This window comes from Caloenas nicobarica, chromosome 2, assembly GCF_036013445.1.
Source record: "Caloenas nicobarica isolate bCalNic1 chromosome 2, bCalNic1.hap1, whole genome shotgun sequence".
In the NCBI taxonomy this organism is placed as follows: domain Eukaryota; kingdom Metazoa; phylum Chordata; class Aves; order Columbiformes; family Columbidae; genus Caloenas; species Caloenas nicobarica.
This window is the reverse complement of record NC_088246.1, coordinates 76,976,406-77,004,239: the sequence shown is the minus strand read 5'-3', so window position 1 is coordinate 77,004,239 and position 27,834 is coordinate 76,976,406. Positions and strand designations below refer to the sequence as shown.

General features: G+C 39.1%; 1 protein-coding gene across 1 annotated transcript in view; it reads left to right on the top strand.

Annotated features, from left to right (window-relative positions):
- GMDS (GDP-mannose 4,6-dehydratase) overlaps nucleotides 1–27,834 on the top strand; it is a 422,070-nt gene that overhangs the window by 311,571 nt on the left and 82,665 nt on the right. The window lies entirely within an intron of this gene.

Below are 27,834 nucleotides of genomic sequence, written 5' to 3'. Positions count from 1 at the left end.
AAAGCCAAGGTGATGAATGAGCATTTGAAGAATCACACCACCAAAATGCAATGCGGAGCAAGGTAACCAGGCTAGCAACATGCACACAAGTTTCAAAAGATTTTATGAGCAAAATTCAGTTCTTTAAAAATCCTGTGAACCACAGTGCCCCTCTGCAGTAGCAGCCCAAATAGTGTTTTCTCTTTGCTTGGATTTAGAAACATGAATGTCAAAGCTGGTTTTCTTTATTTGTGTAGCAATGGAAGAAAGTTCACCCAGGAGACGGAAGAAAGAATGAGTCTGGGACATGAGGCACAGACAAGGGCTATAATGGAAATTAATTGGGTAGCATGTTAAATAATATTACTTTAATCCTGCAGCTTTAGGCAGTTGAGCTGAATTTCTGGTTTATGGCATATTTTACAAACTAAAATATTTTAGGACTTGGAAACTGCTTGGCTTCAGTAGTTCAGCTCAGGAAATATGCTTCCCTGCTATCAAATGCAGCAGTCTGTACTCTGTATTATTAGCCATGGTACATGCAGACAGTTCTCCTTGTTTGCTATCTCTGCTGAACCTTTCACATCAGCTCATTTATCTTTCAGGTGTTATAATAATTGACCCTCAATCAGTATTCCATTATCCTAAGCAGGCAATTATCCACATTGTCACTTTTGCATTTGCTCTTTTGACCCAGAGGTCACAGAAGCCTAGTGTAACTGAATCCAACAAAATTATTCCCTTACCTGTCATATAAATAGTCATCCTAGCAAAATGAGACCCATGGGGGCTTTTGCTGAGGTGTTGAGAAGGCCAGTCTAACTCGATCCTTTATTCTGCTCTTTAAGGAATGCAGTACTGTTTTGGCACTCTATCAAAATAAAACAAAGTTCCATTTTTTTAGCCTTTTTTTTTTTTAAGTGAGCACCCCTGCACTTACAAATGTTTCTTTGTGGCCCACTTTATTGAAATTTCCATTCAGGTCTTCCATCTGTTAGCTGTGTTTACCGCTATTCCTGGGGAAAAAATTCTGTGTTTCACCTTCATTTGGGGGTGTAAGGTCATAAAACTGTCTGGATTATTTCAGCTATATTTATACCTAAGTTAATATTACTTCTTTAACAGGTTTAAAGCTTTTAATTCCCCAGTTCATTATTCATGGTGAGTGAACTGAAGTGAACGAAGTTTTTGTTTTATAAAGAGGAAAGCTTTTGGTATTCAAAAAGTGTTCTGCAAATGTGAATTGTAACCCTCTTCATCCCCACTCTCCAATTCCGATTAGGTTCATGTTTCACACCCTCCCTCCCTTCACTGCTCACAGCCACCAAATGCCATGTTTTATTTAACTGGCTTCTGTGAACAGTTTGCATGGATACACACTAGGGTTATTTTTACAATTGTGCTTGTTGTGCCCTTCTCCTAAAAGCTGGCAGAGTGGCAGGGTCCGCAGACATGAAGTGCACTCACACAGGCACAAATTATAAAGCCCACTTCATTTACATGGCGTTGAATTATTAGTGTCAGGACATCATGTAGCCTTTGGTATATAACTGTATCCCAGGAAGAGGGGGTTATTCCTGTCGCATTGGAGGGACACTACATCTGAGAGAGGTGGAGGGATTCTGCTGAGGTTGCATGTGGCAAAGGAGGGAAGCAAACCTTGTTTTTCGCAGTTCTCTCCAAACATGGAGCAATGCATGAACCAAATGTGTCATGGTTCCCTCCTAGCTGTTGTGTTTAGATGTACGTATTCTGAAATACAAGGTACTCAAAGTGAAGAGGATAAGCCTTGCTCTGATGTGGGACTTAAAATGTGTTTGCATCTAGCTGCCAAGTCCCAGCCTAGCTCCCTGTCCCATCTGTTCTGTTTTGCTAGAAAGAGATAGTCAGCACCTTGAAACACTGACCTGGCACCACTCCAGAGAGAAACTGGGAGCTGAAGTGAGAACACAAATGCAATTTATTTTTCTTTGTTGAAATGTGCGTATTTTCCCAGTGGCAGCACGACTCAATAGTTTGAAATAATGTTATTGAGAGACAAGAGTGGAGTCCCAGTGTGAATACTCTGTGCACAGGCCCCAAAGCTTAAGCCAGCAAATGTCTGGACAACATTTAACTTGTTATTTCTTTTCTTAAAAAAAAAAAAATGAAATAAAAAAACCCAAACAAACAAACAAACAAAAAAATACACACCACTGGTCAGGATACTTTGAACCTTTCTCTGCCTACTTGTTTATGAGAACAATTGCTCTTGCATCTATTATTGTATTGCTTTATAGCAACACACATTTTCCACTCAGTCATTTGGGCTTGTACTTTCTTTGTCATCTTTGTAACATCCTTTCCTGATACCTTCAGTGGAGGTAGTGCTATATTTTCCTTTAGGTGCAAAAGTCTGATCCGCAAGTAAGAGGGCAGGATTGGCCTACCCACTGCAGTGTGTGAACACCAAAAGAAGGTATAAGTGGTGGAGGTGTTATAAGTGTTGCAGGAAAAATAATTATGTCTCTATTGTTAAAAAAAAAAAAAATTCCTCTGGACCCAAGACAGATGTGGAAGTCTGCATCATACCTACTGCATACCAAACTCCCTGTTTGTCCTAAGAAGCAGCTATCTTTAACTTTAACCATGCTTAGTTCTCAGATAAGTGGCAGCAGCTTAAAACCATTCAAAAAGGATTTTGGCCAAGAAAACTTATCTAAAAGAAAAAAAAAAAAAAAACAACAAATGACTCGACATAACAAATTATGACCAGGAGAGTATCTCAGAGGCAAAACTGTTTCAAGGTAAAAATCAAGCCAAATTATCAGAAGGCTTAGCCAAAAATCCCTAAGCAATTAAACAACTTGCAAAGAAATATACCATTTTTGCATGTTCTTCTGAAACAGGCAGTGTTAGGATGATGTTGCTGGCTTTTGGGAAACAGCCACACTGAGTTTATAGTGGCACTTGGTGGCATCTGTACTCAGTTTGCTGAGTCCCAGGCAAGGAAGCCACCTTGAGAGGGAAAAATTGGCCCCAACTTTTCCTCCCCATCTGCTCTCACTGGCAGCAGGAAGCTGAGGGGGAATTCAGCTGGCCCTTGAGTGGCTAGTTTTACGCCAGAAATTGCATTTGCTGGATACAGGGAGTACTTTAAGGTTCAGCAAGACCCTTGCAATGACAGCTGACGCCCAGCTCTGTGCTGTCATTTCTGGACACGTTGCTGTCTGGAAGCAGCAGGCAAACCCTGGAGATTTTTGGTTGGAGTCTCACAGCATGTAAGGCTTGTGCTCGTCAGCCAGAGAGCTTAGGCCTGTTCCCTGTCTTTTTTGTATTAAGGCGTATTAGACTTTATTCTGGCTTTCTTGTTTTCTAAGTTTTGGGATAGTAAGTCTTCCAGAAGTGTCCTCAACACATGATTAAAGACTCAGTCATTTGGTAGCTGTCCACTTCTACCTGAGAGGAAGGGGTCTCAAGTCACCTGCAACTATTCTGGATGACAGAAATCAAATAGCAGATAATGCTCAGCTGGATCTCTGATAACTTTCTAACAGAAGTTTATCTTTTAAAAAAAAAAAAAAAAAAAAAAAAGCTAATCTTGTACATACACCAGCAAACATTAGTCTAACTTTTCCTTTCTTTGTAAAACAGATTTTGTAGAATTAGCACAGACTTTTGTGTGACTATATTGCCTTGGGAACAGACTGGTATACTGGGGTGTACAAACCATGAAGTTTCACTCTAGCCTCGGTCCTGACCTATTGACTGACTTTGAACGAGTCCTCTCATTTTCCTTTCTCTTACTTTCCCCATCAATAAAATAATAACAGATATCAATTTTCTTGAGCCATTTCAAGATGTACTGGGGAAAAGCATTACAGAAACAGAGGGCATTTTTGTATTGCTTATTACAGCTAGACTTGCATATAAACTTGTTTTGGTACCAAATTGGTAAATGAATAAAAGCGAAACAGCTTTCCACAATACCTACGGTAGTCTAGCTTAAATACTTTACCTGTCATAATATCTTTTAGTCTGGGCTTTAAAAAAATGGAACATATGCTACCAAGATGTAGTCTCTTCTTGCACAGGGGTATGCTCCACATATGCTAGCCTAATGGAGGGAAAGAGATGGGCTTAATTTTTTGAAGTTTTTCATATCTGCATTTTATATGTGAAAAGCCATCTCCATTCACACAAATGTATAACAGGAACAAAAAAACCTACATATGCACCTCATGCAGAGTAGACAAATTTTGCAACTCCATATGCACCCTTACTGAGGATTCTCATATGCTCACTCTCCACTTTAATAGCACAGAAAATTATTTTTTTGGTCACTCATCTCTCAAAACTCAAGGCCTTCCAGCACCTCTGAAGTCATGGCCTGCATAATTTATGCAACCTTTCTCCCACCCTTCCACTCTCTTTCTTTGACTTAGTTGATATTTTTTATACTTTGCATCAACTTGCTATGTGTCCTTTAGGCGTATGGAAGAGTAGCAGGGTAGCATGTGCTGAAACAAAGAGATAGGGCAAGGAATGCAGGTTGCACTCAGTAATATGCAAGTAGCAAAGCCAGAAATTGAGGTAAAACCACGTATCTCTTTGTTATAAATGCAGAGTAACATGCACATAATAAAATTTAAAATTAAAAAAAAAATAAAATACCCCAACACAACAAATCAAAACACTGCACACGCAGACACACACACTCAGAGCTCTTCCCTTGGGGAGAGGATGAGAGGGAGAATGGAGAAACCACAAATGAGAGAGGTTAGTCATGTTGCTTAATGAACTACTGGAAGCTTTTCAGATACTCTGGTGATGAGGGAAATGTACATAGAACAGTATAATGTTTCTCAGCTGATATTATCTAGGAGTTCAAAAGAAGCAGCAGCACAGTAAAGCAGCTCTCTGGTACATTATTAAAAGGCATCTTGAGCTTTCCTGCTTGACAGATATTTCTTGTTTTAAGTTACACTTCTACTTCCATTATTTAGACCCAAGACAACAAAGTAATAATTGAGCTACTGACTAGTTAACGAAATGCATTCATGCAAACCAATTATTTTACAGTAGAGACAGCTTGTTAATGTTATACCTCTGGCAATTGAAGTCCTCAAAAATGACAGAATTCTGTATTTATCTGACCTCTATTTTTTTATTTTATTTTTGTAATTTCTCACTGGTTTGTACAATGAACAATCAGCCACCTCATTTTGCAAGTGCACAACTGGAATGAAAATCTACATTGTTACTTTTAGGCACTAAGAAAGAAGATTATAATATTTACTCTTCTTTCTCTCAGTGTAATGTAAGTTTTTGTGTTTCGCATTATGCTGACTAAGCTAATGGAAATAATCTGTGTCATCTCAGAAGTAGTTGTTCTAATCTGCTATTTTGTACAGTCTCTTGCTGGTTAGATTGCCAGTAAGAGTGCTTGAGCAACATTAGCCCTGTGAAACCTGGATGAAACCTCATTTGTACCTAAATTTAGTGTGTCTGTAGGGTGCTTTGTTATGTAAAAAGAAGTATGAAATTCTGATCAAAGTTCTCCTTGCAGAGGACAAACATTCACTAATGCTGGTAGCTGGATGTCAATACTGGAGACATGGTCTTCTTGAAGAGCTCATTGAGTGTCACTGGAAAATCATGGCATGAAATCCTTTCTTCTATAAAACTACTCCGAATTTTTGGAAAAGTTTTGATGCCCAGGCTTTGCTATTGCAACAGCTTCGTGGTTTTCATTTGATACATGTCATTAAAGATATGTATGAATCACATTTCCTGTTATGAAAAAATGTGAAAACTAGATGAGGTGTGAGCTGAATTTTAAGTCATGACAGTAGTATTACACAAGACTATCAATAGAGAATGAAATATATGTGATGTAGTCAGAACTGCAAGGAAGATGGGGATCATTGTGGCTGCAGGAGTGGATGACATAGTAGGGAGCTACACACACTGGATCCTGTGTGCTCTGATGCCTGAGGTATCCAACTCAGGTGCTTCAGAATCCCTTGGTGCCTTGTCACTAAAATCAGTAGAGGTTCTTTAAAAATTTAGTCTCTTATTTTGAAAAGTGCATTAGTGAACTTATGGGAGATCATCAGCTATTTTATGGAGCTACATTTGAGGGTAATCCGAGAGGCAAGAATTTCTGTTTGTACGATCTGCCTTTATTTGTGATTCATCTCTGTCTTTGCACTCCCACATTCCCCATGCCACTTTGCCAATTATTCAACCCAGGTACTACTTGACCAGGAGCTGATACCTCTTTTCTCATGAAAAGTGTGGTGACATCTCTGATGACCTCCCATAGTCAGGGGCTGAGATCTAGGTCTCTTCCAGAACACTGCATCTCTGATGACACACATCTTCAAGGCTGCCACACTGCAGGAGCCCTCCCTCAGACAGTGGCATAGCAGAAATCTGGCAAAGGCTGCTATGGCAAATAAACTGTTTGTTATCGCTAAAGCCTTTCTTTGTATTTTCCTACCTTTCCTGTACCTTGGATTTAGCAGTTACACACGTGAATTGTATTATGTGTGTTGTTACATTGTGTTAGCTTAAGTAGGCATGTTTTAAAGATGGGGTTGAGTGTAATATCGGCAATTAATTTTAAGCAGGCATTTTCTCTTACAAAGGAAGGAAGAAATTGGGTTTGGGTGATTTTTTTTTTTTTTTTTTCTTCTGTAACCCACCTCTGTCTTCTTTTCCTGGAGAAAAAGCGGTGTGTGTGATCCTTTTCCTTCTTCATTCTCCTGCTCAGAAATATATCCCAATTTAAACATTAGCAAAATCAAATATTAACATGGGAGTTAATGTTTTAAAATAATGACCTCCTGCCGGAAGCCTGTTGATCCTGACATGCTGCCAACTACAAAATCTAAATGAAGTTAGAAGCCAGAAGAAAATAAACTTGCTCTATTTTCATTCTCCACTAACATCTTTTGCACTATCTGAAAACTTGATCACCACATTTTATGGTACTGAGTTCTTCTTTCAGTAATGGATTGCAGGTGCCACTTTTCTGCTAAACAATATTTAGGCTACTTAGTTCTATTGCTTGGTTTAATTTCTTGAGTGAGTGATTTTGCCAGGTCATCAAAGTTTCTAATTCCCATTCTTGCAAATAACAGTGAAGGGAATTGAGACCACTGAATATAAACTTTGCAGAGACAGTAGGTATTACAAATCCATGTAAAATAGAAGTTAGCACCAAATCATTTAAAATATATGTATGTGTCCGTGAAGACACTGTCCAGAAACACCACAACAAGTAATTGCAGTGATAACTTTCTTGGAATGGTATAGAATATAATATCTAAAAGTGAATTAGAAGGTTTGTGATAAAACAAGCCTGGGAATTAGCAGAAGACAACTCCAAGGCACATGGTATCCCAGAGTTTGACCACCACATAGACATGAATGATGACCCTGAGCACAATTTTTAAAACTGAGTGGGTGATATTTGGCCTTCGGAACAGAACTTGGACAGCCTATAGCGTATCAGTGGTATACATAGCACAGCAGTGGGTTGTTTTATTCTGGAGAACACTTCATAATGATGTAAGAGGTAATAAGCAGGATTATGAATGCAACTGGGAGACATTACTGTGAATTTCAATTTTGGGTTTACTTGGCTTTGGCACATGATTTCATTTCCCATAGACAATCTAAACTTACTATAAAAACTACCATGGGACCTGGATGCATTCACTAATGTAGGGTGTGGCAATTTCCTCTCTGTCTGAGTTCAAATTGTGATTAGTATCTACTTCTCTTATGGAGGTTGCTTTGCTGATCATTATTTAGAACGTATTTTTAAAATAAAATTGTTACAAAGGCTTAATACGGTATGTACTTAGAAAACTTACCACCAAACCACTAAAAATATATGCATGTGTCCATAAAGACATTGTCCTGAAGTGCCACAAGTAATTGTGTAAGAAGCAAACAATTATTTTATCCATAACAGCCTTTCTGTTTGTTCTCCTAGGACTAATTCACAGGAAAAGAGTTTGCTTTTTGTAGTTTGAATTGCTATTTATGAGGCTTGATATAAGTGTGAGATTTTTTACAATGGAGTTGGATAATATAAAATAAAGTAAAACCATTTACTATCTTTATGGGTGATGATGTCAGTCTTAAATAGCTAAAGCATACAGAGCACGTAAAAATGTAAAGTGTTATTTCATATTAAAATGATAATCAGAATAGGTTCTCTTAGTTTTCATTCAGTACTTCCTCTTTTAAAGCATGCTACTTCACAGGTCTCAATTCAGGGAAGAACTTCAGTCTGGACATAAATCTAATTAAAGTCAACAGATTTAAACCCCTTCAAGCAACAAACGTGTACTTAAGTTTTTTGCTTAATTGTGGTGGAGTAAGAGTATGTTTAAAATTAAGCACATACAGAGCTATTTTGATGAACTGGAGATTTATCTTGGAGCATCAAACCTACTATGGAAAATTCATAAAGTAAGGATTGCCTCCTAATTATTATGCTCATTTTAGCAAGTGCTGTAATCATAGGAACAAATTTACATAGTATTTACCAAGATGTAAGAACATCTGTATGATTCTAATGGCATAGAGCTGCAAACTGAACACACACAGACAACATCTGAAGAAAAATGCTTATGATCGTACTTGTGAAATGATTATGGAAAGATGATGGCTTAATGCTTTTCATAGGACTAAAATAGCTTAGTGTTCTAAACAGCTATAAAAGCTTTCTGTTCACATTGTTGATGTATGGTAAAATGTTATATAGAATCTAATTGTAAAAATTTTCAAGGGGATTTTGGTAGATACCACAATGTGATATAAAAGATCTGCCAGCTTTCTGTTAGCCCAAATATTGGATGCACTCTCCGATGTTTCTCTGTCTCTGCCTGCTCAATAGTCCACAATAATCTGGCTGCATTAGCAAATGTCTGTGTTGTGCTGCACCCTTCTTCTTCCTCAGAGTCATTCCCGGGTCTGAGTTACAACTGAAGATGTATTTAGAAAGGAGCATGTTGGGATTGCACAAGGAAACAATGGCTTCCTTTAGAGACCCGCATATATGGAAATTTTTACATCAATTAAGAGATGAAATGTCTTGGCATATGTACAAAGAAATTTGTGTTCCAGCTGAGCAGCAATACCTACTGGTAAGATCAGGGCTGACCTAAGACAAGTGCCTTGATGACAGCTTATTTGGGACTTTAGCAGCTAGTTATTCTCCTCTTGTGGCTGAAGAATGCCATAAGCTCCCGTGATCCAGACAAGCTCTGCAGTGAAAGCCACGGGTACAACCTGTAGGAGTGTTGTCATCAAGACCTTTTCTGTGCATCCGGGCTGAGATGGGCAGCACAAGGGAAATAGTCTCTCTGAACCGTTTTCATCAGAGAGTGCTAGGAAATGAAAAACAGTCTGAACTGACTACATTTTGGTGTTCACATTTTCTATTCTCCTTGATCCATCTAACTTGTATATGTCAATTCACTTGGAAAAGCAGAGAACTGGGTGCCCACCTGGTGTCATATTTGGGGCTACACCATCAATGTGCAGTTGTGCTTTGACTTAGGGCAAGCAAGTAGATGCTGTCAGCAGACTTGGGTATGAACTGCAATAAGACAGGAGGACAACAAAGCTGGTGAAGGGTCTGGAGAACAAGCCTTCTGAGGAGTGGATGAGGGAACTGGGGCTGTTTATCCTGGAGAAAAGGAGGCTGAGGAGAGACCTTATCACTCTCTATAACTACCTGAAAGAAGGATGTAGCATGGAGGGTGTCGGTCTTTTCTCTTGAGTAACAAGCGATAGGATGAGAGGAGCTGACCTCAAGTTGTGTCAGGGAAGGTTCAGATTGGACATTAGGAAACATTTCTTCACAGAAAGGGTTGTCAGGCATTGGAACAGGCTGCCCAGGGATGTGGTTGAGTCACCATTCCTGGGGATGTTTAAAAGACGTATAGATGAGGTTCTTAGAGTCATGGTTTAGTGCCAGTGTTAGGTTATGATTGGACTCAATGATCTTAAGGGTCTCTTCCAACCACAATGATTCTGTGATTCTGTGCTTCCTGGTCTAACCCTTGTTCCTGGTGAGAAGCAATTTACTGTTGTTGTGGCCCTCCAGACCAGCCGCAGTCGGCCCTCAGCTTCTTACCAGGCTGATCTGCCGTTTGGGACACTGGTGCTGTAGTATCCCACTGATTGGAAGGGCAAAGCATTTCCCTGCCAGCATCCCATGTACTTGCCTTGGTAAGGATAGCAGCAGCTGATGGGGAAACTCGCACAATATTTCATATTGCTGCTCAGGTATGTAGAGCAAACCTCAGCCTATCCATTTGCAATTATTATGTGTTAGTCGTTATGCAAGCCAACAGCATTTAAAGTGAAACAAAAAATCAAAGACTATGTTCCTGCACAGTAAATCTCTCTCCAAAGCTGGCAAATCTGAACTTAATTTTTTGAAGATGTAATTCTCTAAGCAAGCCATTTGTTTTATAACACATGTTTAGGTCTCTAGCACCTAATAAGTGGCAAACTCTGTTTGAAGTTTCTCATGCATTCTGAGCCTTTGTAATATAGCTCCTTCCTCTGTGCCTTCCCTGGTACCTGGCAGGAGTTACATTCAGGTCTGGCCATTCCCTCAGTGGTCTGACAGAGTATGTCTCCCCTTGACAACTCCTGTTTCAGCAAGACCTGCAGTCGTTTAATATTTTGGGTACAGCTGTCTCTTTGCCAAATTTCAGTTGAAACAAGCTGGTAGGAATTCAGGAGTTATTTGACATGCAGCCATGTGCATGGAAAGTGCAAAAATCTTGTTTCATCAGTAAACAATACTAAAAATCTAATGAGATATGTCTATTTTACATTAAGTATGTAACAGGAGAGGAAAGGTTTTCTATTGTGAACTTGGTCGAGTGTACAGTAGATGTGACTGGGGGAAATTGCAGTTAGAAGTTTTTATACTCTTGCTTTCAAAACTGGAATGTTTAAGAGTGACAGCAGGGAAAGCCTTTAATCTGACCTCGATGATAAACAAACACTTTTACCACATATTAAAGAATGAGTTTTTCATTACAACATGCAGTCTTAAGTGTGACTTGTGAACTGGTTGATTTTTAGTGGTTACTATTTTGATTTCCACATCAGTACTATTGGGATGCTGTTAGACTGGACACATTAGCCCTTGTAAATTTACGAATTAATAACAGGAGTTTTGCATGGCACATATCTGGTTGCTGAGCTCTGTGCTTTTGTAGATATCATTTAACAGGATAACTTTAAAATTCTTGGCTTATACAACTGATAGACAGAGGCACCCTTTTGAAGCTGAATAATGTATGCCTATAATGTATGGCCACATCATTATCATTATTATTATTGCTACTACTACTCCTACTACTATTAGGAATTTTCTGATCAGTCTATATTTTCATTTTACTGATTAAATCATTCTTTCTGTGGTTTACTAAGACTTTTGCAGTTATAGTGTTTCATTGTCACTGATGGAAATAATGGGCTTGGCTCTGCTTTTTGCTACAGTAGTGCAAATCTTCAGTGATTGAACTGCCAGTGTAATAGTGCCAATGAAACAGCAAATTTATGTCCAATGCATGTTTGCTATTGTCCTTAAGAATTAGTTTACTCCCTTTTACGAACTTTCATTCATAAATGATGTGTCATTTTAGCAACTGTAATTGCCCTCTGAAACAATGTTTTCTGTTGTTTTTCTAGGGATTTCCCAAAGTTGGAGGAGTGGTTTGGTTTTGTTTAAGAAAATGAAACATAGTTTTAAACCTGGGTCAGATGCCAGAAAGTGTTCACCTTCTCTCCTCCCCCTCCCTATTCTTCTGCCCTTTGCTTTGAGCAACATATCTGCTATTTCATTAAACTACAGAGCCTGAATGCCTTCTTTAAAGGTCTGAGTTTGATGAAGCTTCTGGGCAGAGCCCCATTTGGTGTACACCCTGCATTTTGAAGTATTTGCAAAACCAGGGCCTCTGCTTGATTGTCCTAGATTTTGGCTGAAACAAACCAAACCAACCAACCAAACAAACAAACAAAAACCCCACCAAACACACACACAAAACAAAAAACAAACAAACAAAACAACACAAAAAAACCCAACCAGCCAAACAAAAAACCAAATGACAACAACAAAAAAACCCCACCAACACGGTTGGCTTCACAACAGGGGAAACAAAAAAACCCCTTAACTGACCAACTGTCATGATTCAGTGCCATGTGGTATCTCTATGTGATGTTGGTACAAGAGCATGTATTTCCCCCACCTATATGTGCATGAGACCCCATTGATGCCTAAAGTTAAATGTGAGTATTAAAGTACTCAGAATCTGGATGTCAGCTGTGTTCTGGTTTCATTGACATTCTCACACTTTTAATCTTTAAAAAATAAAAATTCCTCTCACCATCTCTGTTTATTTTGCTTGCTATACTTTTAATATCTTCATTTTCTCAAAGGTAGAGAAAATGAGTTGTCGCTCAACTCCATTGTGAAAACTGGCTAGAAAACTTTCAAAGGTACCTTTAAAACTAGAATTAGAGAAGTCAGCGTTTTCCTTTTGCGTGTTATTTTTCTTTACATATGAGACAAAGGTTTTTTTCACATCTGCCAAGTTTAATTTTTTTTAGAAGTTTAAATATTTTTTAGAAGTCTAAATTCAGAGAGCAAGAACATGAATATGCTGGAAGACTAAGTGTTTGAGAAGGCTGAAATAATACATAAATCGTATCTTTAAATTTTGCCTTGCTTGCTCAATACAATAGTTATGTTGTTTTGATTTTGTATAGTTAACTGTAAACTTTAACTTGGCAACTTCTTTATGCAGTCTAATAACAAGCTGACTCACAGGATTTCTGAAAGTTCTCTCTTGCTCTTCCATTTGTATACTTTAGGGGTAGAGGATGTAAAAAAAGAGAGAACTGGCTTAAAGGCTTCTTCCATCATTAGATACTACCGTCCATCCACAGTGCTCCTCCTGCTGAGCTGGCAGCTGCTTCCATAAGTTCAGAGAGGTCACCATGGTTTCTTTCCTGTTGCTCCTCCAGACATTGAATTGCTGGAGGAGCTGCCAGAAAAGCATCTTCCTTTCTTGCCCTGTGACATAAAGACAAAATTCTTCCTCTCTATCTAGGTCGGTTCTGTTAAGGTCTATAAAAGCTCAGATATGATTAAAATGTTTTAGATTTCTATGCTGCCTTTACCCAGAAATAACTGAAAGCAGGTTAAATAATAATTGACATAACAGGATATGCATATGATATATGAGGGTGGATACATAGTGTGCATGCATGCACATCCTTCTGTGCATGCATATTTGAAAATGGAAGGATTTTCTTCACCGTTGACTTGCTGCTTTCTCAGGAGACAAAACTGATTATCTGGTAAATACTTCAAAATACCATTGCGGATAATTTAGGGCAATGCAGACTAATGTATCCATTTAAAACTTGCGAAGGAGAAAGTAGATTTTTAAGGAAGCAGAACACAAGCTGAGCTGTCTTCAGATCAAAATACAAGCAAAAAAAAAATCAGTGTTTATAGTAAGAACTCCAGGAGTTATCACTCACCATGCACATTGCTCCTCACAGTGCAGTACAGCGATGGGTCAGCCTGGATGACATTGTAAAGCAGATCAGTTCAGTTACATCAAATCCCAATGTGGGCTTGTCTTCAGGACTGATGTGCTCTGAATTTAGGTAGATAAAAGGGAGGACTTTCATTCTGACAACAGATGCGTTTAATGCAGTTGTAAGTAGATTTGTTAAGATCACACCTTTAGTTTGTTTGGATTAATTTTCCTATTTGCACCTTTCCAGGAAGCCCTGCAATAAAGACAGAAGCCTATAGCTATAAATGTAGGTCTCCTTCCTTGTGGTTCTCATTCAAATATTTGAAGTTAGTTTGATTATTTTTTGGATGCAAATATGATTTGTTATCTCTTGTCCTGGCATTAAAAAGGGATAAGACTCTTATTTAGCAACCTTTCTCTGCCAGTTTACCGTATCTTTCACATGCATTTTTTTTCCTAATTATTCAGTTACCAGACTACAGCAGCTCTGAACTGTTTATATATAAAGTCTGGGGTTTGAAAGAATGTAACTTATATTTAAATTTTCCCTCTGTTTTTTTTTAAGTACATAAACTTTTAAAAGTACATAAACTCACATGGAGTGCCAAATGTGCCCTTCCAGTATATAATAATAGGGATCTAATTGCACCAGTTACCTGAGGGGCACAAAAGTAGAAAAGCAGAGCCTGTGTGGAAAACACCCTTTTTTCCACCTTTGGCCATGATAGGCTCCTACATTTGGAATGAAATTCAATCCTCACAGAAGTCTATAGCAAAGATTTGACTGACTCCACGGGCCAGGGTTTGGGCCCACATGCCTGATTTCAGGGTGTGATTTTGCTGTGAAAGGGGGGTGAAGGGGGAAGGAGTACTCGCTGTGGAAGGAAAAGTTAATTTCCATGCATTTTCTCCGGTCTCTCTCCCATGCTGTAACTTTCTCTTTTGGTGTATCTCTTCATCTTCATGAGGAAGACTAGAAAAACCACCTACTAAACAGACACTCAGTTCTTCTGGAAAAGCTCCACAGGAAAATTTGCTTTGATTTTTAACTGTGCATGTACAAACTCAGTGGAACCCCTGGAAAAGCAGTAGTCATTCTGTGAAAACGAGACAACTATGACAAGAGTAAGAAGCCTAGTTTAGCTTGTTTGTGCCCCAAGATCTGTCAACTGGAAGTCATGTTTTCCAGCAGGTTGTTGCTCTCAGAGTGTAGCTAAGAGGCCATGCTAATATTTCCTTCCTGAAGGGAGAAAGCGTGTTGGGCTGTCCTTAATGTGAACTGCGTGAACTTTCGTAGCTGATCCTTTTCTTCTTGTCTTCTCAGAAGGAGAAGTTTTTGTCCCAATATATCCAAAACATGCTATTATGCGGGACTGGCTTATAAACAGCATTTAATAAAGATTTCACTTTCTGCTCTCAGGTTTGTAAGAATAATATGGTTTTAATTCATATTGCACTAAGTTAGGTGCTCTCAGTTTCTTACTACCAATATATTTAATAATACTTTGAAGCGTGAATTCCTGGGTCTCACCAACTCAGTTTTTCCAATAGACCAAGCTCAGGCAATGAGGTTTTTTGGGTGCATTTTATTTCATCTCCTGTTTCCCTAGAGTCAGCTGTTATAACCTCAGCCTGAGTGAAAAATTTCTAATTCACTCCCCATCCTATTTGTATACAGAGAATCAAATCCTTGTTTTGGAGGTATTTGGTGTGGTGTTGGCTATGATTCTCTCAGTGCTGGAAAATGAGGTGGGATATAGCTGGGTGTGTTGAGCTACCTTTGTGTCTTACCCTGCCCTTAAGTTGCATAGGGAACATATTATTGCAGAAATGTGTGCAGATGTTGGTGTTCCCTCTCTCTAAGTTGTATTTTTCTTTTTACCTCCTGAGGTAGATTTTTTTTTCCTTTATCCACTGAGGAAACCTAAACAAAACTTTGTGTCCACAAGTTTTTGAAAAAAATAGCAAGTCTGGGACTTGGTTATATTTGCTTTGCTAATGAATGCTAAGCCTACACACGTATATGTATGAATTATAATACTGTTGCAGTTTAAAGAGTTCATGTTTCCTGATTAAAAAGCTCATATAAAGAGAGAAGCACATCAGTGTTTATCTTTTACCATTTACTCAGCACCCTACATAGTCTCACACAAACAGGCAATAAAGCTACTGATCAAACCTTTTAGAGCCGCCAAACCCACTTTTTGTCTGTCTTATGAAACTAAGATTTGGTCAACTGAGGTCAAGTTGTGCATTTAACACAGCTTCCATTATAGTCAGTGAACTTTGTGACAGAGAGTAAAGTCAAAATATAAACAGAGAACATTTCTGCAGCAGCTCTGGGCTGGGATTAACTTGGATCACCTAGTCTTCTGCTTTTAATGAAATTCTCTCCCTTGTATTTTCTTGTTTGGAAGACAGTCCAAAGTTATCTCATGCTAATTTAGTTAGGCAGTGCCCTCCAGGGATGTCACAGGCCTCCGTGACCTCTCCAGAGAGACTCAGCAAAGGGATGAGGAGAATTAAACATTCCTGAGAAATTGCAAAGCAGCAGCCCCCAGAGATTTCGCATAGAAACGAGCTCCAGACTAGCTGCCAGAGACCCAAGTCACCTTTTCAGCACTTCCTTGACATGTCTCCGCCAGTCCCATCTGGCTTGATTCAGGGGGTCAGCGTGGGGACTGAGGAGAGGTGGCAGCTAGAGAGAGCAGGATTCGAGGGAGGTCTGACCGCCACGGTCTCAAGCTTTAGATGTTTCTCCGGGATGTGCAGCTAGATGGTTTTATTTCCTTCCCTTCCCACATGGTCTCACGGTTCAGTCTTTTTCTTTGTGCTGGAAAGGGGAAGAATACTACATGAGGTGTTTTAATAAGTTTAGTTGCTTCACTATTGATGCAACACTTTGTTGCTCACCTGGGTTTAGAACCACCTCTTGGTTCTGATGCAGAAAATGCTGGAGCATCAGAGAGCTACTTACACTACCATAAACTACATGACCCACTTTCTTTTACACTGACAGGCTGTAGAAATTCATTAAATTTAATCTAATCTGAAATCAGAATTGGGCACAGTTTGCAGGAGGAAGCTCATTTGTATGGAGAAAGATTCAAAGAGTTTATTTCCAGGTTTCCCTCAATTATTGTGCAAAAGGGGAAAAAATTACATTTGCTGAAGGTTAGGCAAGAGAGAAAAAGGCACCAAGAAACCACTGTAGCTTGCTTATTAGTATCTTGGTCGCCTGAGTAGTTATCTTACTTAACTCTTGCATCACAATGGAAATGTGCTGTATTTCAAGAAATATCTATTTCATTGAGTTTTGGAATGTGTAATCTCATAATCATTCCTGTGCACTCTCATCCTTGGGTTTCCTTGTTCCTTTAATTTGTTTTCTAATTAATCCAGAGCTAGTTAGTATTAAGGAAGAATGCTTGCATTCCCAGCCTTTTAGTGAGAAAAATATTTTTTTTTCACTATAAAAGTTCAGGCAAAGGCATCTAATTCTGTAACAAATAATGCCCTTCAACTTGAAAGGTCTGTGCTACCCTTAACATTCTTACAGCATTCTAGTTGCATAAATATTATCACTCCAGTTTCGCAGACAGCAAAATTTAGGAGATATGATTAATAGTCAAGGCCACAAAGAGAGTCATTGTCACTGAGATTGGGACACTGGAGATGGTGTCTGCTCATCATTTGCTTTGACCAAACTGAAACCAATAAAAGGGCTGGACCTAAATCTGGACCCATGCAATTAGAATATGTTTTATGGTATAGCTAGTAAAAAAATATGCAGAGCAGAAATTGTGTTATTTTTCTGTTCCAGCCTGTTTCAGCAGTTGAGTTATAAATCTCTGAGAAGAAAGGAAAAAAAAGAAAAGAGGCTTGCACATGGAAACCAGCACATAAGGGATGATAATGTCGTTGTGGTGATAAATCCATTGCATTCTGCAATGACTCATGCCTATGCCACTGTTATTTGCCTGAGAACAGACCTCTGGCCCCCGCCAAGTAATGTTTGTGGGAACGCTGTTCCCGGTGTCTGGCCTGCGGGAGTTATTCCAGTTTTAATGGCAGAATACCTAGTGTGTATAGAGTCTCATTCGTGTCCATTGGGGAAAGAGGGCCCTTACTTTGTCTGGATGTGATATGAGCGATGACTTTTGACACGCATTTAGCAGTGATTTATTGCAAGCGAAAGTTGAAGTGTGATAATGCTACTGGGGTATTCTGTAATAATATGGTAAAACACTTGTCAGCACTTCATCTCAGGCAGTGAAAGTCAACTGTATATGCTACACAGAGACAGATAAAAAACATAAGTATACTTAAAACTTCATATGGTTTGCATTTTTTGTAACAGCTCTCCTGACTCTAATATAAGACAGGTTTTAATTTTGTTTTGGGTAAGTGGATGTGCTTACAGTCTCACACCCACAATTCCATGGCTTTAAATAGAATCGCTCCCAGGGTGCATAAAAGAACACATGCTGTTATGTGAAGGATTTATCCAGGATGCCAGAACTGTATTTATTGCTGGGAACAAACTGAATAAAATTTTCTATTCCATTTTGACACTAGCCCATGGAGAGCAGCCATATCTACAGTCTTAATGCAGACCCTTCCCTTTCCCTGACTTAGGATTCGGTGCAAGTAACTGCTGTTGCAGAAGTAGTAATTGCTAATGACGGTGGAATCAGAATGACCAGAACAAGCCAAGGGAAGGTCAGTGCAAAGTGCCCTCCAAATGTATTTTTGAGCATGCTCATATAAATCTTCCTGTTGCCTTTTCACATTGGTGCTGCACAGCCAGACTTCTAAAATACATCCCTTTGTTTCTGGGATTATTTTACCATTGACTTTTTCTAGCTGAAATTCCCATGGCCTGATCTGAGATGGCATAGATAATGAGCTGGTATCCAACCCTGAGCATGAAGGAACATGGTCAGAGCAACAGTAACTTTAACGCTGTAGCAGCAAATCTGTGAGGTGGATTCCTCTGTCCTAGGGCTTGAGTTAGAACCACCAGACTCTTTACATAAGCTGCTGTAGCACATGGTGGTGGTTTTGCGTACTGTTGGCCTAAAATTGAACTTGTGACATGAGGTAAAAATAAAAAAGAAAATAAATCCCTCTGTATTGCATTACCATATCCTCGAGGCATCGAGTTGTGCTCTTGTCTCTGTCTGTACTCAACCAAAAGAATTTAGCATCAAATTCCAAAATCTTGTCACCTGAAATGTTGAGGTAAAGGAAAAGAAAAAATCCACAGAACCAGGAATAAGATTACTTTAACATCTTGATACTTTTTCAGGTGATACTTTGCTTTTCATAGTTAGTAAAACCATGTTTGATATGTACTTTTACCACTGCCTCATAAGTAATGATGACTCATAGGTGAATATCTTTTTTACCTCCATCTCCAGTGGAATGAAAAATGGAATAAAATCAGGAGGTGAAGTTTCAATTATGTGTTAAAGGTAATTTGGTCTTATTTACACAGATTATTCAGACAAGGATAATTCTGATTTTATAAGAATGCAATGAATAGTAAATGTTTTCCTCAGGATGAATTAACATTTCAAGTTAATTGCTTTAGATTAGTATTCAGGACCATAACGTTCTTTGAAAACTGGTAGCAGTCTGAGGAGAAAATGCCTTAGTGTTCAAAAGCATGAAACAAGAATACTGGAAATTTGAGAACTGGGAAGAGGGGGGTGTAATTTATAAAATAGAAATCAGGTTATTTTTATGTTATTAACTCACTCTACATCCCTATTTTTCTTTAAAAAAAATCATTAATTTTATCACGGTACTCTTGCCTTGTTACTTCCACTGTCTTAAAGGCTTGTTCTTCTTCCTCTCCAATTATACCCTCAAACATGTATAAATGTTATGAAGTAATGATTTATTTTCTCTGAGCCTATCTGCCTGTGCTCTGACAGTTCTCTGCTGCTCTTGGCACTTTTTTACAATACTACTAGTGGTTTAACCTGACTCAGGAAGCTTTTCTGGATAGACACTGGGCAGGTCCCTGCAAACCTACAAACCTTGAGTGGAGAGTCTAGCAATCTGAAGAGGCAGTGCAATGACATAAACCGAGGGAATGGCAGGAAGATGTGCCAGGGAAGGTTTAGGTTGGACATTAGGAAAAGGTTTTTCAGCCAGAGGGTGGTGGAGCACTGGAACGGTCTCCCCAGGGAGGCGTCACGGCCCCAAGCCTGACAGTGTTCAAGAAGAGACTGGACAAGGCCTCAGACACACGGTGTGAACTGTGGGGTTGTCCTTTGCGGGGACAGGAGGTGGACTCGATGATCCTTGTGGGTCCCTTCCAACTCAGCATGTTCTATGATTCTGTGAAAGGAAATTAAGATTTGGAGAGAGAGAGCAATTGCCTGAATCATGATAAAGATAACAGCATTTTTGATTGTGTGGAGATTGGTAGTACTTTGATCCATAGGTCATGCTGCTCCTGTGACTTGTGTCAAAGGGAGCACAACAGCTTGCACTCAGCTGCTAATGTCTGAGTAATCCAGGAAAGAAATAGGAGGCAAACAGGTGTCAGAAGAATGAACAAGGATCTTTTCATAGTCAAATATTGCACTGTAAACATTTTGTGATCAATATCTACACTGTGATCATTATTTGGGGGCTGATCATTTTGCTCCAGTAAACATGCCAGTACTCGACTTGAAAGCCTAGTCTGTTTTCTTGTGGTTAGATCGTGGCCCCAGCCCGTCAGTCCTTCCTGGCATGGGTTCCTAAGCCTTCTCTGCCCTCACCGCAACCTGGGTACAACCCTTTACTTTAGCGGTGAGTAATCCTGTCAAATGGGAGTCTGCTTCTTTGTGAAAAGGTATTTTGTCTTTCACTCGTATAAAAATAGCAGGGAAAATTAATTCTGGAAGGAAAAAAAAAGGGAGGGGGAACTGGGTCATATATCTTTCAGAATTGTCTGCTAGGTGGAGCCTGGGAAACATGTATTTGTTCTATAGTCTTGTCTGTAAGTACGTGTGCTTAAAACTCACACATACTTTCTGTAATCCAAACTTCTCTCATTTTTCTCTGTTTAACTTTGAATTTCTTTCCTTTTTTTCTTAAACAGAATTTAAGGCACCCCTTTGTTAGCAATTGTGACAATATCCTCCAAAATTAAAACAAAAGAAACAGAGCATATATGCATCCTTTCTGTATCTTTTCATTTAAATTACTTTGTGTCACACACGTCACTTCCAATTTAACCATTTGAAGAATAAACAAGCCATTGTGGACCAAAAAATTTGTTCAATTTTTTTTGGCAGGATAAAAGGACTATATTAATTTTCATTGTTGGTGAGGTTTCCCAATAAGCAGCTTTACTGTTTATTTCTTGCCTCCAGCTAGCAACTAAAGATCAGTTATAAAACTGTATACAAATACTTCTATGTATTGAAAGAACAATATTTTGACACTTAGTGACACAAGGAAGGAAAAAAAAAAGGAAGCAGTAATCTAGTTTTTGTTAACACAATGAGAACTTTGTGTTCAACTGAGGTGCATGTGAGAAACATCGTGTTGCATTAACAGGGAAGGCTGACCTTTAAGGTTTATCTGGATTATAATTCTTGTGGTTTTTATTAATAAAACTGCCTACTAAAGTTTCACGAGTCCTCACTGAGATCTGTAAAACAATTGGCCTATCTGCTTACAAGAGAAAAGCTAGACAGTATTTCCTACAGATGTGAGGGCTTTTGTTTCAAAGACATTGATATTGTTTTCATTCAAGATGCTCCACAAAGATTATCAGGTATTTTATTATCTTAGTAACTTTATAATTGTTGGATTATTATCTTTAAATATATCAACTATACCCTTTTAACTTGAAAGAAAAAAACTCATGGATCTGAACACAGTTCAACTCAGAACAAGCTCACATCTAAAGCCAAACCATAGGATTTGGCTAAATCAGCAAGCATACTTCAAATTGCTTCTGTGGCAATTTACCAACTGTAACTTTGAAAATCTGTGAGAAAGTTTATAAAATGAGTCGCAAGATACTATCTCTGTAACTATAGCCTAGGAGACTTCTACTATGTATATCAGTAAAAGTGATTTTTGTTGTTTGTTTACTTTCTTGGGATTCTTAATGTGAATTTTCCATTGTTTTTATCAAATTATGTGGTTTTCCTCTCAGAGGAAAATTTTTTTATCTTGAATCTCTTCTCATTTTATACCTTTTCTGTTAGTGCTGTAACTGTCTGTGGTTTGCAAACATCACTCTTCTGAATGGAAGCAGCTGCCATGCCATAAGTAGTGAATGTCTCCTCTGCATGAGCAGAAGGGACAACACTAATGCAAAAGCTTTGTACACAGACGCTGGGTTCCTTATGTTCAACATTACACTGTTAAGGAAGAAGCATATAAAAATATATTTAAACTGATGAGATCTGATAGATACTTAAATGGCGTTCAGAGGGGTTTTTCATGAAGGGAGTTTCCTTAGCAACAGATCTTGCACTGGTGCTGTGATTTTTGGTGATCTGAGAAAACAGGATGATGACTCTTCAGGGGAAAGGAAGAAGCATGTGTCCTGCATTTCTTGAGTAGTACCTCTTTTGCTGTAAGATTATGAAAAATATCACTCTTGTTGCAATGATAGACAGTGACCTCAGTCACGAACTTCAGTTTGCCTTTCAAATACAAACTCCAACAGCATAGTAAGGTTCTTGCTCATTGGGTGTGCACCCTTACTTTTTGATTAACTGAAGAGGGATTGTGTTTCAGGACAAAAAAAAACGATAGGAGAACATTGATTATGCATACTCCCATATTCCTGCTGTCATTGGCTTCTTGAGAGTATCAGTATGCCTGGCAGCACATCCCTGTGGTTTTCTTTGGCAAGAGTCTCCCTGCCGTGCTTGCCTTGCCTTAGAACATCGTCAGAAACAAGTACTAAAGCAACAATCTTTACTTAGACTGAACTCCCGTTGTGGCAGGGAGCATGGGATTACACTGAATGCTTTTGTGTTGGCTTTCAGGCAGGGGTGGCTTATGCTTTACTCTGATTGCAAGGCTTTTTCTGCTGCCCTTGAGCTTCATTAGTGTTTTCCAGACATGTGTGCTGTGCCTCTATTGTGTGCAGAACATGCATAAGGAGATTTTTTTTTCTCCTCTGTTGCGTATTATATGTATGTATTGCTGTCTCTTTATATAATCTCCTTATATAACGCACTGTCGTGCCTAGCGGGTACACCCAGTACACACCTATGCTTTTAAGAGTCACAGAAGTCAATCTGATGTGGGTGACTCAGCCATTGTAGCATCTCTTTTTCCTTCCTTGCCACTACAAAAGTAAATAAATAGATAAACTGGAATTCAGTTTGGGTTCAGAGCTCCAAGTCAATGTCCTCAGTCCACTTTTCTAAGGCACGATCATCAATTGTGATCATTTCTGTAGCAGCTTGAGAAACCACAGCCAGTCAGCTGGGTTGTGTCAGGAGAAGCCGAGTGATGGCATCTGGAACTGCTTCACATCCAAGCAGGCAGGAAGTGTTTGGGCATGACATCTCCCCACGTCGCGCAGCACAGAAGATGCCGAGCAGCTTCTTTCCATGCCAGTGCAATTGAGTTTGGGACAACGCAGAGAAGGAGGTGTTACAATAGCCCTGTCTTCTGTGGCACAAAGGGAACAGTCCCTCATGATGCATGCAGGAACAGCAGTCATGCCAGGTCTTTGTGCTCACCATGTGGGGAGAAGGTTCTTCTTTGCTGCCATATCCCTGTAAAGGCTCATCATGCTTTGGCCCAAAATGCTCAATTCTCCTTTTCAGTGGTGACCCCAGCAGGCTAGCTAGGTTTAGAGTCACTAGAGAGTACCATGTCCAACCCACTGAATTCTTCTGCCCACTTCTAGACAGTAGAGTATGGAATACTGTAAAGACAGAATTTCTGTACATGGTGATAATGTACTCTTGGGTGTCTCTGGGTGGTAATGCTTTCTAACTTAGTCAGCAATTGCTCCTTGATTGTTGACAGCCCTGAGGTAACCCATGCCCTCTGCCATTGATAAGTAAGTAAAGCTAGACATTCACCAGTCTCTGTTTCTTTGCCTCTGAAATACATGGACAACGCACCCTGCATCGGGCTGCAACTGTCTGTTTTGTCTCCTAAAGTAAACATTACTAGTTTGGTTTTTGGGGTTTTTTGGGGTTTTTTTGCTGTGGCAAATACAAAGAAGTCAGAAGTTCTGTGCATAATACCTAGAAATACGTATGAAATTTTTTTTTTACAGTATAGGGCTTGGGAAAAAATGCTGTGTAGCAGTGCAAGTCCATAGTAATTAGTAGCAACAGGAATATTTTTCATATATCAAATTGTGTGTCTATTCAGTCATATCTGGTTTGGGTCTTGCATCACATAAGACATAAGAAAAGGCGTTACTCATGCTCTTGAAAAATGGTCTTTTATTTCTAGAGCAGAAACCATTGGTTGTACTTTAAAGTCTCAGAAAATTGGATTCACATTTCTTTTTTCTCTTAAATAGGCAGATATCTGATTACGAGCCCGTTTTAACAATATACAGTGCTAGAGCAGACAGTAAAAGAAAAGTATCAAATATATAGAGTTAAACAACCTCAACTACTAAGTCTTTGTTATCCATGGATGACAGCCCAGTTAATAAATGTTTTCTCACTGGGATGCTGGACTGGAAGTTAATGGTGAAACATATCTACAACATACTCCAGATGCTCAAGATAAGGAGACACATCACAACCATAATGGCAGTGGCATGCACAGAATGTTCCTATAGGGGGATTGTGTTAGTCCAGCTTGGGTTTTCCCCTGAACTAGCCCAGGTGCAAATACTGTGTAAGCAAAGACATTTGGGCAGGGAGAAGACTGGTTCATGTTTTGAATATGTTGCTTGAAAGTGGTGCTGACTTCTGGCAAGGGTTTATACACAGAAGAAGGAAGAGGGGAAAGATGAAAGAGGAAAGATTTTGGCAGAAGCTGTGGTTCAGGCATGCAGAACAGATATCCTAGTCCACATAATCATAAAAGTGTGTCCGCTTGCTAGACTTGCTATGTATCTCTCTCTGGTTAGGTTTCTGTCTCTAAATGTAAATGACATAGTATTGCCTTTAGACTTCATGATTCGCTAGACCAGAGCCAAAAAGAGTTCAAATATGAAAAATATGTTTTGTTACATTTGCCATTAAAGAAATAGTCTTACTCTAAGAGAGCTGAAGCCTGAATTGTTTCCAAAGTAGTTTTCTCCTCCTTTTCAACATTTGCCCACATTTTGTTAACTGGATAAAGCAAAAAATTAGGGAGAGGGTGGCAGAACAAAAGTAATTTCTTTACTTGCTGTCAGCTCATCCAAAAAAAGCCTTTACAAAGAAATACAGGAAAATTCATGATTCTCCATTTCTGCACTACAAAAATTCCTAAAATATATGACCTTGCGATGGTTAAAAGATAGCCAAGAGCCAAAGCTGGGCAATGTTTTTATCCCAGTTCAGCCATGTCATGGGTCATGTGGTTCAGCATGTGAACAGGAAGGTGAGAATGGGTGAACTTTTGCCTCAGTTGTGCAGTCCATCAGAGAATAAATGGAGCAAATCACTCCGCAGCTGTATCGGGAGGTGAACGGCTGAATACCTCTCACACAGAGGCCTTTGTGTTCTGGACATGATCTAGCATTATGATGGGACGCACTAGTCTGAGGCTTTGTAGCAATTACTAACCCATTATCACGCTAGAACATGAGATCATTTATCTTCTAATTCAGAGTGTCACCTGTTCTTCATTTGCCAGTCAATAACCATTAATTACTTTCAGTGGAAATTTAAACAAAGCTTTTCCCCTCTGTTAAAACCAGTAAGCCATTCAGTAATGACAAATAAACCTGGAGCTGTATCTCCCCCTTTCCTCTCATTCTCAGCCCAGAGTCTGGTACAATATGAACTCTTAAAGGAAATGCCTAGAAATTGATAGGTCAAGGGCCTTTATTAGTCTGATGTGGGGGGAAGCACATGCCTGGCGCTTGCTGTAGGGAAAGCATATAGCTACTGCTCATACACAGATTTCTCATTGGTTTCACGGGCTGTACCTGTGGAAATAAAGACTTGAATGCGGAGCTTGTTCAAGGATTTTTCTATCCTCTGGCTTGCCTTTGCGTTTTCTTTATGGACTGTTCGTGCAGACCCATGCAAAGCAACAGTGTTTGGTCACCTTCCTCAAAGCAAAACAGAACTATCGCTTACTTTGTTTGCAATTTTTAGCATGTTCATATTTTTCATACCTGATTTGATTGAGGTAATTGCAAGTGCCAACAATTGTGAATGCCAGAAAAAATAAAAGAACCAGCAGTGATAGATTCTCGAGTAATCATTAATCTAAACATTCTTTCCTGGTAGGAGCTGAGGCAAAACTTGCTTTTAGCAATTCTGTCTTCATTGTTTGATAATTGCTAAGTTGATTCTGTAGAAATTTACTGCGGTTTAAGTTGTATTTCTAAGATGGTGATTGCTTGCTCTTTGAAATGGTAGGCAAGAGATGATACATCCAAATGCATAAAACCCAGTGGGACCAATTGTCAAAGGCTGGGGTTTTATTAGTATTTTGTATCCATCCCTTCAATGCAGTGCATGTTTTATAGCAAAGAGAAACTTCTGACACTATTTTATATTAATACACAAAATTAATATGTAAATATTTTAAAGACTCACTGGACTGTTGAATGTCTCAGCATAACCACCCACACTCTAAAATTGTGTCCAATGAATTACAATACTGAGGTGTTTAAAAGTGGAAGGATGGCAAAAAAAAAATGTTGTCATTCTGATCCTGCTTTTATGTAGACGTATTAATTTTACTTTACAATAGTGCATTGTAAATAGAAGGTCCTTATGCTAATATTACATATTCAGTCAACCTGTGTAGCTTTTGCAGATGGGAGGTGATTTTTACCAACAAGTGAGGCTTGATTGTTACATCTATACCAGTTGTGCTGTGTACATTTCAAACAAAGGCAGGCGAGACCTTGATTTTGTTAAGTACAGCAAACATCCACTAAAGTCAGGAGGAGAACTGCTATAAATTTTTACTCTGACTGTCTAACCTTGGAAGTCCTTTTTCACTCAAATAATGCCTTTTCATGTGAGGAAGTTTCTTGTTTTCAGCTGGGCTGCTTAATGTAAGCAGAAGGTCTGTGAAATCAGGGATTAGGCTAGAAGAATGAGAACTATGATTTACTTTATATTAGATATTCCTTTTACCTTTTTGTGAAGCTGCTACTATGGTGAATCCCGCAAGCTTGTCCAGTCATGAAGAAACAGGAGTTGGTGATTTATGGCGACCTCTCAAATCAGCAGGGAAACCCCAATGTTCCAAGAAAGCCCATATGAGAGATACGAGTTAAGACATCTCCTCCCCACAAGAGGAGTTTCATCAGCCAGTCGGGTATTTCTGCGTCATTGTCTAGGATGTTCAACCCTGGAAAGGAAAAATAAATTTGCTGCCATTGTCCTGCCCAGCAGGTCATATCCCTAAAGCACAATTAATGTCAAGGACTTACACAGCAGTTGCCCAAAACCCAGCCTTCCATGCACGTTCAAGAAGCAGAAAGGTTCAGAAGGAACATGTTAATAAAATCTTGTCAAAACTTTGGAAGATGCATAAAATAATAACTGGGAAGAAAAATTACTTGCAGATAGAACCATTTAAGTGGAATGTATCGCCTTGCTATGCTGGACACTGATTTATTAAGAATAAGGGGAGGAAATTGAATATTTCAGGTGGTATTTACCAAGAGAAAGCGAGCTGTCCCAAAGCTTTTATTAATCTGATTTGCAGAGTATCCACTACCATCAAGGGACCTACTAAAGTTGTTTTCTTTAAAGCTGATGTGAAGAGGTCAATGCAAATAGCGTTGTGGATTACACTGTGAGAAGATGACAGTCCTTTTTACCATATGGAGACAAACCTGAATTATTTTGTTTTCCTTTTCTGGTTATTTATTAAATGAGGTTCATGTCATACAGGTATTCCCTTTTCCTCTCCAAAGGAAATGAAGTGTTTACATCATCTTGATTGATCTAAAGTAATAATTATTCTGTCTGCCTACAGCTTCCAGGCAGTTGAATAGTCTTGTTGCTAGTGCAGCAGCTTGCACATCAGAAAACTGAAAGGTACCTGCCGCGATACCTCAGACAAGTCACACGTGTCTTTGTGTGCCACTTTTTCCATCTGCCTTCCTGCTTTCATGATGGCTTAGCTGGCCAGCCCTCTGAGATGGTGC